This window comes from Etheostoma spectabile, chromosome 9, assembly GCF_008692095.1.
Source record: "Etheostoma spectabile isolate EspeVRDwgs_2016 chromosome 9, UIUC_Espe_1.0, whole genome shotgun sequence".
NCBI lineage: Eukaryota > Metazoa > Chordata > Actinopteri > Perciformes > Percidae > Etheostoma > Etheostoma spectabile.
The window spans coordinates 15,410,490-15,420,626 of NC_045741.1; the positions used below are offsets into that span (position 1 = coordinate 15,410,490).

General features: G+C 39.7%; 1 protein-coding gene across 2 annotated transcripts in view; it reads right to left on the reverse strand.

Moving 5' to 3' along the window:
- arid3a (AT-rich interactive domain 3A) overlaps positions 1-10,137 on the reverse strand; it is a gene marked incomplete at its 3' end in the record, with an annotated part of 49,995 nt that overhangs the window by 11,612 nt on the left and 28,246 nt on the right.

Here is a 10,137-nt window from a genome sequence, read left to right on the forward strand (position 1 = left end):
ACAGTTTGTTTTTGTTGCCGTTTGTAGACCCTGTGCTGTCTACAGAGACCGCGTTTTTTTTGACAGTGTGTTCTGGGGACAGGCGGCTCGTAAATAGTGAGGAGATGTTTGCTAAAACATTGTTGTAGCCTAAAGCACGTGTGACATTGCTTAGAGCACCTTTAATAGGTGTGTAAGCAGTGGTACGGCTTCTGTATTGCACTCTAGTTATATCTACAACTACATGTTCACACAAAATCTATGCGAGGTCATTGACTTTCATAATCTGTTATTGAAAATAGCAGGTTGTGAAACATAGGCAGTGTATTGTTATTATACAGACACAACAGCAAGCAGGCACAGCCACACCTAACCCTGATGATATACTGTCCTCCACTGAAGAGCATTCCATATCACTGGAACAAATTCACGTCACAGCACATAACTTACAGAAGATATCATTTCATACTAGAGCTGAAGAAATTAATTGTTGGACAGAAAACTAATCCGCAACTGTTTCCATAACTAATTTAGGCGTGCCCAGTTTGCTGCTTATTTCCTTGATCTGCCAAGGAGGTTATGTTTTTGCTTGGTTTGTCTATTTGTTTGCAGGATAACAGAAGGATGTAGCATTGGTCAAGCATAAACCCATTTCAATTTGGAGTGAATCTATATCCAGACAAATTATTTTTTTAGTTTGCTTACATTGCCAGATAAGCATTTGTTCTTCATTATTGTGGTGTCAAAATAATTGAAGATGCTGTCTTTAAATAACTTGTCTTGTCCGACCAACAGTCCAAACCCCAAAGATGTTCAGTTTACAATCATATTAAACAGAAAAGCAGAAAATCTTCACACTGGAGAACAAAATAACCAAATATCAAAATAGTTGCCTGTTTATTAGCTAATATAATGATCGGCTTATTGTTGTTGACTTTCCAATATTATCCTGTCACATTTTGGCTGCATCACTGATAAAAATTGAACGAGCCTGTCTGCGCTAAACTCAAACAAACAAGAGTCTAATAGAAGAAGTGGAATGCTTATTTGATATTTGACTGAGATTTGCATACTGCTATTAATTCTGACTTAATTAATTCTACTTGCTAACCACTAGCAGCTACTCTGCCAGGTGAAAGTGAATAACACTAATTGCAATAAGTTACTAAAAGATTTCTGCCTTTGCTTTAAAGCACTGTGCCAGAGAAAATGAAAGGCCTGTCAAGCTGAAGTCTGGTATGATTGGTGACCGTAGTGGCCACCACGAACAGACTGCCCCTCGTTGTGGCGTACAGCCCTCATTAGTGACACCAAGCTGCAATAAGATCTTATGTTCTAGTGCAGAGAACAGGAGGTCCGGGTCCCCTTGGGGGTCCTCAGAGTTGTTGCAGGGGGGGCCACCTAATTATTGTTTGAAAGTTTTTCTTTTTAGTTAGAATATGCCTGAACATAGACATTACCATGAATCCAACATATTTCCAACATTATTAGCAACGATAAATCCGACTATTCGTAAAATACAAACAAAAAACATTTCATTTACACAATAAGCTTTAGTTAAGCTTAAGGATAGACTGTGCCTTTCGCATGTATGTTTACTGATCCATTCATTTTCATCTATCCAGCACAGTTTAACATGCAACTAATTCTTTATGCAATATAAGTAGTAGGGAATCCCTGCTCCGTCTCTCTTTCAGTTATGGGGTCTTTGGCCTAAAAAATGTTGAAGACCCCTGTTCTAGTGGCTAGGGGGAACAGAGTGGTGGGGACTGAAGAGGGTTGATGTGGGGGGATGCCGGCTAATGGACAGGCCTGCTGGAGGCAAGGGGGAGTTTTAAGTACAGGATGCGTGCATTTTGTGAAGTGCTGCACCATAAATCTTGTAATTTTCCCCCCACCCCCACCTACTCCCATCCCCCAATGTAGCTTTATTTGCTCTCTACCCCCCTCCCCCCACCCCTGTCCTGATAACACAAACAAATATGAGTGGCGTGGTGGGAGCGCTGTCCCGTAGAAGCAAGGGGGCTAACGCTCAGATCCCAGTCACTCTAGATCTGGTAACAAGAAATGAAAAAGGTTTCTGAAATAACCAAATGCCATTCAACCACTTCTCTAAAATTACACCTGCATTACACAACCCTAAATGGACTATTAAAGCTGGAGATTTTCATGTAATGTTTGTTTAAAGATGTGTCTCAGCAGTATTACAGTGTTGACAAACAGAGCAGTGTGTTGCTTCATCAAGTGGTTTTACTGTTTCCCTGCCAACTGAAGCGGTTGTGAGTCGACAGTGAAGTGTGAACTGCGTTAACACACTCATAGTATCTCTCTCACTAACATATCCAGTTACAAGTCTCACTCGGTATTCGCTGTGAACACGGACACTTACACGGTATCCTGCTTTGCATTGATGAACATGTGACTAAAATCAAAATTCAAGGACTTCTCAAGGATTTTACAGGCCCAAATCCCTCAAACTCAAGGAGGCAACATGGCAGTTTAAGACACAGATCAAGGTTAATTACCATTACAACACTGAGCGTTGTCATATGAGAACTAGCAGGCTTTACAGAAGCTCACAAACAACAATTAAAAAAAGAGAGATTTGAATGACACTTTTCACAGCAAAGCAAAACAATTTATAGCAATATCCAAAGAAAACTTGTATTTCTTGCACACAGTATATAAATTCAAGCACTTTCATAAATGCCGAATGTATTTGGGATACAAGATGCTATTGCTTTGTGATGCTTATGTCACATCAGCATTACAGGAAACATTTTTTTGACCAGGTGTCTGTAAGCAATGTGAAATTTTACCTACAATCCAATAACTGAAAAAGATTAATTTACATCAAGTTTACATGAAACTGCAATATTTTTTAGTTATTTTAATTAATTCTAGGACAGGCTTTTGAAGTTTCCTTTTCTAATTACCGTACCTAATTTAAGCCAGTAATAACCCAGCAATACTGTCTCTAAACAGCACCTGTTTCCTGGTTCCACTTATTATTTATTAGTTATTCATCATTCTCTATTTCAGACCTTTTCATACAGTTCATATTGTAATATAATAACATAATACCATTTATTCAAGCACTATGCTCCACATTTAAAATAATAACTTTCACAATTTACTCCTGCATACTTTGCACTCTTCATTGCACTCATTGCACTCTTGCCTCTACATTGTTTCTGTTTAGAGTGTGTACATATTAGTGTGTATACATTGTTTGTTTTGTGGGTTTTTTGTTGTTGTGTAAGCACATTGTGAGCAATGATGATCCAAAGAAAAACTCCTTGTATGTATCCTCATACTTGGCAATTAAGCTGATTATGATTCTAATTAGGACTTGTTTACACTTCTATAAAACCCTAACTGTGTGGCAATTTTCACACATACGGCAATCAGATTGCTAAATGATGCATGCTCTACCATTTAACTCTGCCAACACAAAGTGCAGCTGTAACAAGAACAGCTTTAAGCAAAGTATTTCTGACAACATTGATAGAAGGTAAACCATGTCAGCACCATGACAGACAGGTTGGGGTGGGAGTAACTGGAAGTAAACTGATCCTGTAACATGCTTCAGATGCTCAGCCATGCTCTGTAGTAGAACAAGTTTCATCCAAATATTGTCTAATTACGAATGATGTCAGTAGTTGTATTAACGTGGTTCATGTAAATATACTCACTGATAAAGATTGACATCTTGATCAATCACCGTGATGTAAAAGAGCAGGTGGAACATAAGAGGAGTTGGAAAATCAAAAGAATAGGCACTTAAAAACGTTTGTGTAGTGGCTGCAAATGTACACATCATTCTTCAAACAATACACTCACTTTAAATATGCCAATCTGCAGCTCGAACAGAAGCTGGTAATGGACCAGCTGCATTATGGAAAGCAAAAGCTGTTATTGGTAAGGGGTTGGAGTTTGCAAACGTGACATCATCAGAGTACCTGGTTGACTGAAAGCTCACTTAAAACTAATATTAGGCCACAATTTGATTATACAGATCTTGTGGTGCGATTCCGAATCAATAAAATGTTGTCAGACCAACATATCAAATTGAACACAGTCTCTAGTTGTTATATCATTTAAAATTTGCATCAAATGCACGATTTTGTTCTGGTGACAAATAGGTGATAAAAAGAGAACCAAATGCTGAATCATGGCTAGCTGCTAAAATGATGAGACCTCAGACTTTGCAGCCACATTTGAACAAGTGTTTATTGTTTGACTGTTGTAGTTTCCCACCCTGTCTGTGTGATGTAGGTCAGTCAGCTTGTCGCAGATACATAATAAAACAAGCCTAGAAAACAAAGTGGTTTATACTGCAAATAATCAGTAACCAAATAGCAGCCTGTTGTTGCAGCTTTGCCACCACAAGTGGTGGTGTAGGTGATACTGTGAAAGGGGGCAGGGGGGGGGGGGGGGGGGGGAGGGGGATGTACGTGTGGTGAGGGGGGAGGAGTTTCCTTCACTGTTAATGCAAATGGCAGTTAGGAGCCAGTGGCACACAAGTGTCACATAGCACATAATAAAGGCTTGGCAACTGAAAACCAAAACTGAGAGGAGACCGGGTATCATCTACAGCTTCTCACACCGGCAATCACCTTGAGGTTAGGGGCACACACACACACACACACACACACACACACACACACACACACACACACAGCGTTCCAATGGTGGCACGCGTGCCTAAGGTTGCTGAACCTGTCCCTGATCTGTAAAGTGTTTCAAGATAACTCTTGTTATGAATTTATACTATAAATAAAATTGAAGTGACCCCTGATGTATTGTGGTTACCTTAAAATCTCCAAATAAAAAGTGTGAACTCTCACAGAACCACACAGCACCATCACAGAGCAAACCATAAAACTGCAAACTATTTTGTTTATACCGCCTAAGCCCATCAAGAAGGTGCAGCAATAATATATCAGCTCAAAATCATGAGCTTCAGCGGCATTTTAATTTATTTCTTTGAATCAATTCCAATACAGTGGTTGCCTGCTCAGAAGTCAGAGATTATGTGAGGGTTCAACTACTATTTATGCTATTTGTAGTTGATAGTGCCTTTTGTTAGGTTTTTAATACAGAGATGAGTGGATCTGTTTGGTTGTGTTGTTAGAAGTAGATATAGAACATACACGAGTTGATCCCTTGAATGTGTTTATACCACTTTTAAGGACTGTCTTTCAGCGGTGTAGAGTGAGAACTTTAAGGGTGCATAATGTGTTTTATTTAATGGAGGTGTATTTTTCCTGTGGTTGTTACACAGAGCAGAAACCAGGTTTACAGAGAGACCAAATCCCCTTTAACCTAATGCTGGAGGACCAGTTTCACAACTTCATATTAATCCTTGAGTTGTTTCTTCTCATGAAAGAGCTTAGTAGTACTTGTTTTCTGCATGTCCTCTTGCCTAAATTTAAATAGAAAAATGCTGCTGACTCTTTTATGCAAGGTTGCAGTTTGCTACACTTAATAAAGCTGTACTCGAAATACTGAAAAGAAATTGCCTCCACACGGTTCTTACAGAGAGTTCCCCAATACGTGAGATAAACTATGTTTCTTTCCCAGTCATACTAACTAACATGAAGTCAAGGCCGGACAGGCTATCAAAACAAAGAACAGAGAAGCTCACAGACAGAGTGTGATTTCATTATCTGTTTAAAGACACCTTTATTCTACTATTTTTTATATATCAAATATGTGTTTGCTGCTATATTAATGTTCTGACTATCAAGTACAGCTCTTTTAAGTACAACTATATCAAATTAACCAAAAGACAATGATGAATGGTGGACTCTCATAAAGCAGTCACACACACACACACACACACACACACACACCACATATCATAACGTGCCAATTGTAGCAGAAAATCTGTCATCTATTCCAGAGGGAATAGATGACAAAAATATCATGAAGAACATTTAAAAATGTCTCTATTTATTATCTAGAAGGAGGATATTGTAGGTAAAAGAGCTAATATATAGCAGAGATCTTCACTGATGCTTGTGAGAGTGGTTCATCAGCTTTTGGGTTCAGTTTGGCCTCAGTAAAAACACAGTTTCTTCTGTGACAGAAGGAATTTCAATGAGTGGGGTCAGCCCATAATTCAATTTTACTGCAAAGAAGGCAATACTCTGACTATTGAAGCTCTTATCTGATTACCTTCATCACAGTAAGGTCATAAACAGAGCAGGCAGTTAACACAGCTGAGGATTCTGCTGAATCTCTCCACTGTTTTAGGCACAAAACACTCCAGTCACATTTTTTATTCCATCAAAAGATCTCGGTCAAAGTCACGAAGATACAGTAACACCCAATTCACAAAACACATGACATGGTGTACTGCAGTGCAGGAGACCAGCGGAGAGCTGCCATATTTGTTCTTTTTTGGATCATTCTATTGATATGATTGGACTTTTGTTTTATTGAAAATAGCCAACTTAAGCTGTTTCAACATATATACACTCCAGACTGTGTCCGAGGAATTAGGTTCCTATTAGATATTCATAGTTTTGGTCATAAACAACTCAGTCTCTTGCCGTTCCTTGAATTGTTTTGATGATTTCGGCGTCATCAACGCGGCCACTTGCTTGCTGTGAATGTTCACACATTCAGCACAATCAGAGTTTACACCGATTTTGTACTAGGACGGATTGGGACATTTGCGTTTTCACATACAGCCCAACCGAATGATGTCTAGATGATTTCAGATTTGCAGTGCATGTGTGAAAGCGGCTTTACAGGTTTTGCAGAGTATGACTGAGTCACCCTCTAACTTGATAATGTGAGACTGACTTAAAAAACATTAAAATAACACAACTGACTTCCTAATCTGTCCGTTCTGCTTGAAAGAAAAAAATAAATAATATGGATCAGATTCCTACAGTGACAAGCCCATGTTCTTGTTTGGCTGCTGTTTGCACGACATTTTCTAGAGATCACATTAATCAAACAATGTGAGCCGAGCTGTGACGTGTCCTTTCTTCCTTTGTGCTTTTTCTTTGTCAAGTCATGTTGGCTATCATGGCTCATCAAAATGAATGGTAATGCCTAATCCATAAAAAGCATTAGCACCTTAGAATAAAACAGTGTGCGTGCAATAAAGTAACCAGGTTATTCAGAGAACCCAGGTTATGGAGGTAATTGAAGAGAACAGGATTCTTTCTAGGGATGACATTTAGCACTCCACTGGTTATACAGGACGACATCTAATGGTAGTAGAATATGGAGAAAGATAGATACTCACATAATAAACAATTGACCTGAATGTAATGCATCCACAAGACAAATAAGCAAACAAACTCCTGCTGCTATACACACACTGTTCTTTCTCAAAACTAACAAATTTCAATTGTTTTTTTTCTAGAAGCTTTCAAGAGCCAATCTAGGAAAGGTAGAAAAACTGAAAAAGACGCATGGCTAAAAACGAATAACACTTCATTGCAAAATATTTACTTTTCAGTAACCAAATTAAATTGCTTTCTTGGGCTTCTAATGTTCATCTGGAAATGAACTTAATCCAGTCAGTCGGCAGAGCTGACAGCAACGTGACATGTCTCTGTAAACTGAGATCTACAATGAATACATCTTTGTCTTCTTTACTCCCCATCCTGCTGTTCCCATCCCCCCACTGGCACACAATTAACAGCAACAATAGACCTGCCCGATTGCAGAGGCATTGAACAGTGTTTTATTGACAGGCAGGATCAAACACATCATAATCCTGACTGACCGGATGACCTTGTAAAATCAACTCTATTGACTGAGGATGAGGAGCTAGCAGCCTGCTGAGACAAACAACACCAGTGAATGACTGTATTGGAATTCACCTTATCTGCAACAGTCACATTTCCCCTAAAAATGAAAAAAGCGATAAGCAAGAACAAAAAGACACTGAAAATGACACACACACACACACACACACACACACACATCATAACGTGCCAATTGTAGCAGAAAAACAACAACAACAGTATGTCCATGACCTGCAAGATCTCAATAGTATATAGTTTCTCAGATTGGTTTTCCCCCTAGTTGGACTATAAAACAACTAATGTGTATGTTTTCCTTTTGTTTCTACACAATACAATTTTGTCACCAGAAAAGCTTTTAGTACCTTATTTGGGGTTCCCCATTTCACACGGCCAATATATGATCATTTTACCTTCTGAAATTGTGTTCAATGATACAATGATGACGTGTGAAATAAACAAAACTTGTAAAATACACCTCTGGGAATTCAATGATATTTTAGGACATGCTTTCTTTATGGTGTGAGAAGTTGCAAGTGAGGCCTTTAGGAAAGGTTTTTTTATGCTTGGCTTCTGTCAAATATATAATTGGATATACAATATTCCCTGCTGACACGAGAAAAAGGTGAAAACCAGTTGATGAAGACATGAGATAAAAGCAGAATGAGCGCAATCCCCTGCTAACATGCTGCGCTCTATTGGTGCCTGCTACGGTCAGCTGCCATGGCTTGTAGATTTGGATAACAATCAAAAATAGCAGGCAGCCTTCCCAGGGCCCTCGAGAGTCTGATGTATGTAGCTGTGGACAAACTGCTCTAACCGCAATGCTAATGAGTAGTATCACGATGATGGATGCCCAAACTGGGCAGGGCAAAGCTGAGCCTACCAAAGGGGAAGTGGGTGTAACAGCAATTAAAGGTTATATATCAGCGTGTTGAAATAGAGCAACCAAATAACTGATACCACAGTTAGATGGTGCTCCTGGTATAATGTTATTTCCCTCACAAATATCTCCACATAAGATGTATATCTGTAAACAAGCCTTCCCCTCAGAATGGCAGAAAATCATAACCTAGATAATCATCTAATGAGAGTTAAAGCTGAAGGTATTTATTCAGCGCCAGTGTTGATGCAGTGATAACGTTTGCATCTGTAAGCAGAGAGATGGAGACAGAGATGGAAGGGTAGCTGCAGTTTCAGAGGAAGGTCCGTTAAAGGGCTTGTATACAAACAGGATAAAGACATGTAAGAGATATTTAATCAAGCCCAGGAAGGTGTGGATGGAGCACTTTACTGTACAGGGGGGTGGGCAGGACAGTCTAATGGTTGACAACGGTGGCCTAAAAATATATGTGGCACACCCTGCTCCATGGAGGGAAGACATCTGTCAATGAGGCTCATCAGAGACTGAGATCTCGGGGCCATGTTGCAAAGCCCACACAAATCAATAGGTGAAATGGCTGCAGTGGCTGCAGTTGGATCAAGCTGGGTGTTCTCTACATCGAGCCTTTCATTTCTGCTGTGGGACACCTTTTCCACTTTTGATCCGATCACTTAAATCAGATTTTAAATTGCCCATATTATAAAAAAATGACTTTTTCTGGGATTTGGGGTGTTCTTTTGTGTCTCTTGTGCTTCCACACACATACAAACTACAAACATACACACAAAAAAAAACATCCATGCCGTTTTGAGTGAGATACAGGTTTTTGAATGTATCCTGCCTTCAGTCTCCAGGTGAGCTGGTCAAAATCGGCAGGGCCGTCAACGTCATTGGCCAATACATTTGAATATCCCCCCCACCACCCCCTCTCATCAGAGCATACGTACAGTGTCTATGTCTCCACGCACCAGCTACAGCAGTAACTTCTCGGCTATCATGTTGTTATCAATTTAGAAGCACCTGTTTGGGAGACCATGTCGAAGCACCACAAAAAGTGTTCTGTTGTTGGCTGTAAAGACAAGCACAAAACACTCCATTGCGTCCCAGCCGCAGTGGACAGAAGAGCGACATGGTTTGTGACAAATAATTTCTAATGAGGGAAGAAGTTCCACTTTCTCAACACTTCCGGCTTCTGAACTGGTTGCAGTTCCACCAGAGTTCCACTGGGGGTGCTCACAGGTGAGTGCAGAGGGAATGGTGTTCTATGGAGCTATACCCCTCAGGGGATCCAAAGATAATACACCCTGCTGGGTGTTTGAGATTTTTAAAAGGCTTTTTAGAACAAAAAAGGCACTTTAAAAAAACATGGCATCAACATCGTACAACATCTCTTGAGGCATCAACAACCCAGCTGACAGGTTAGGCTCTCCCTGTCAATACACATGCTAGAAAGAGGATTGCTAAGGTTTTAAAGACCACGCCAAAATATTCACTCAGACATTC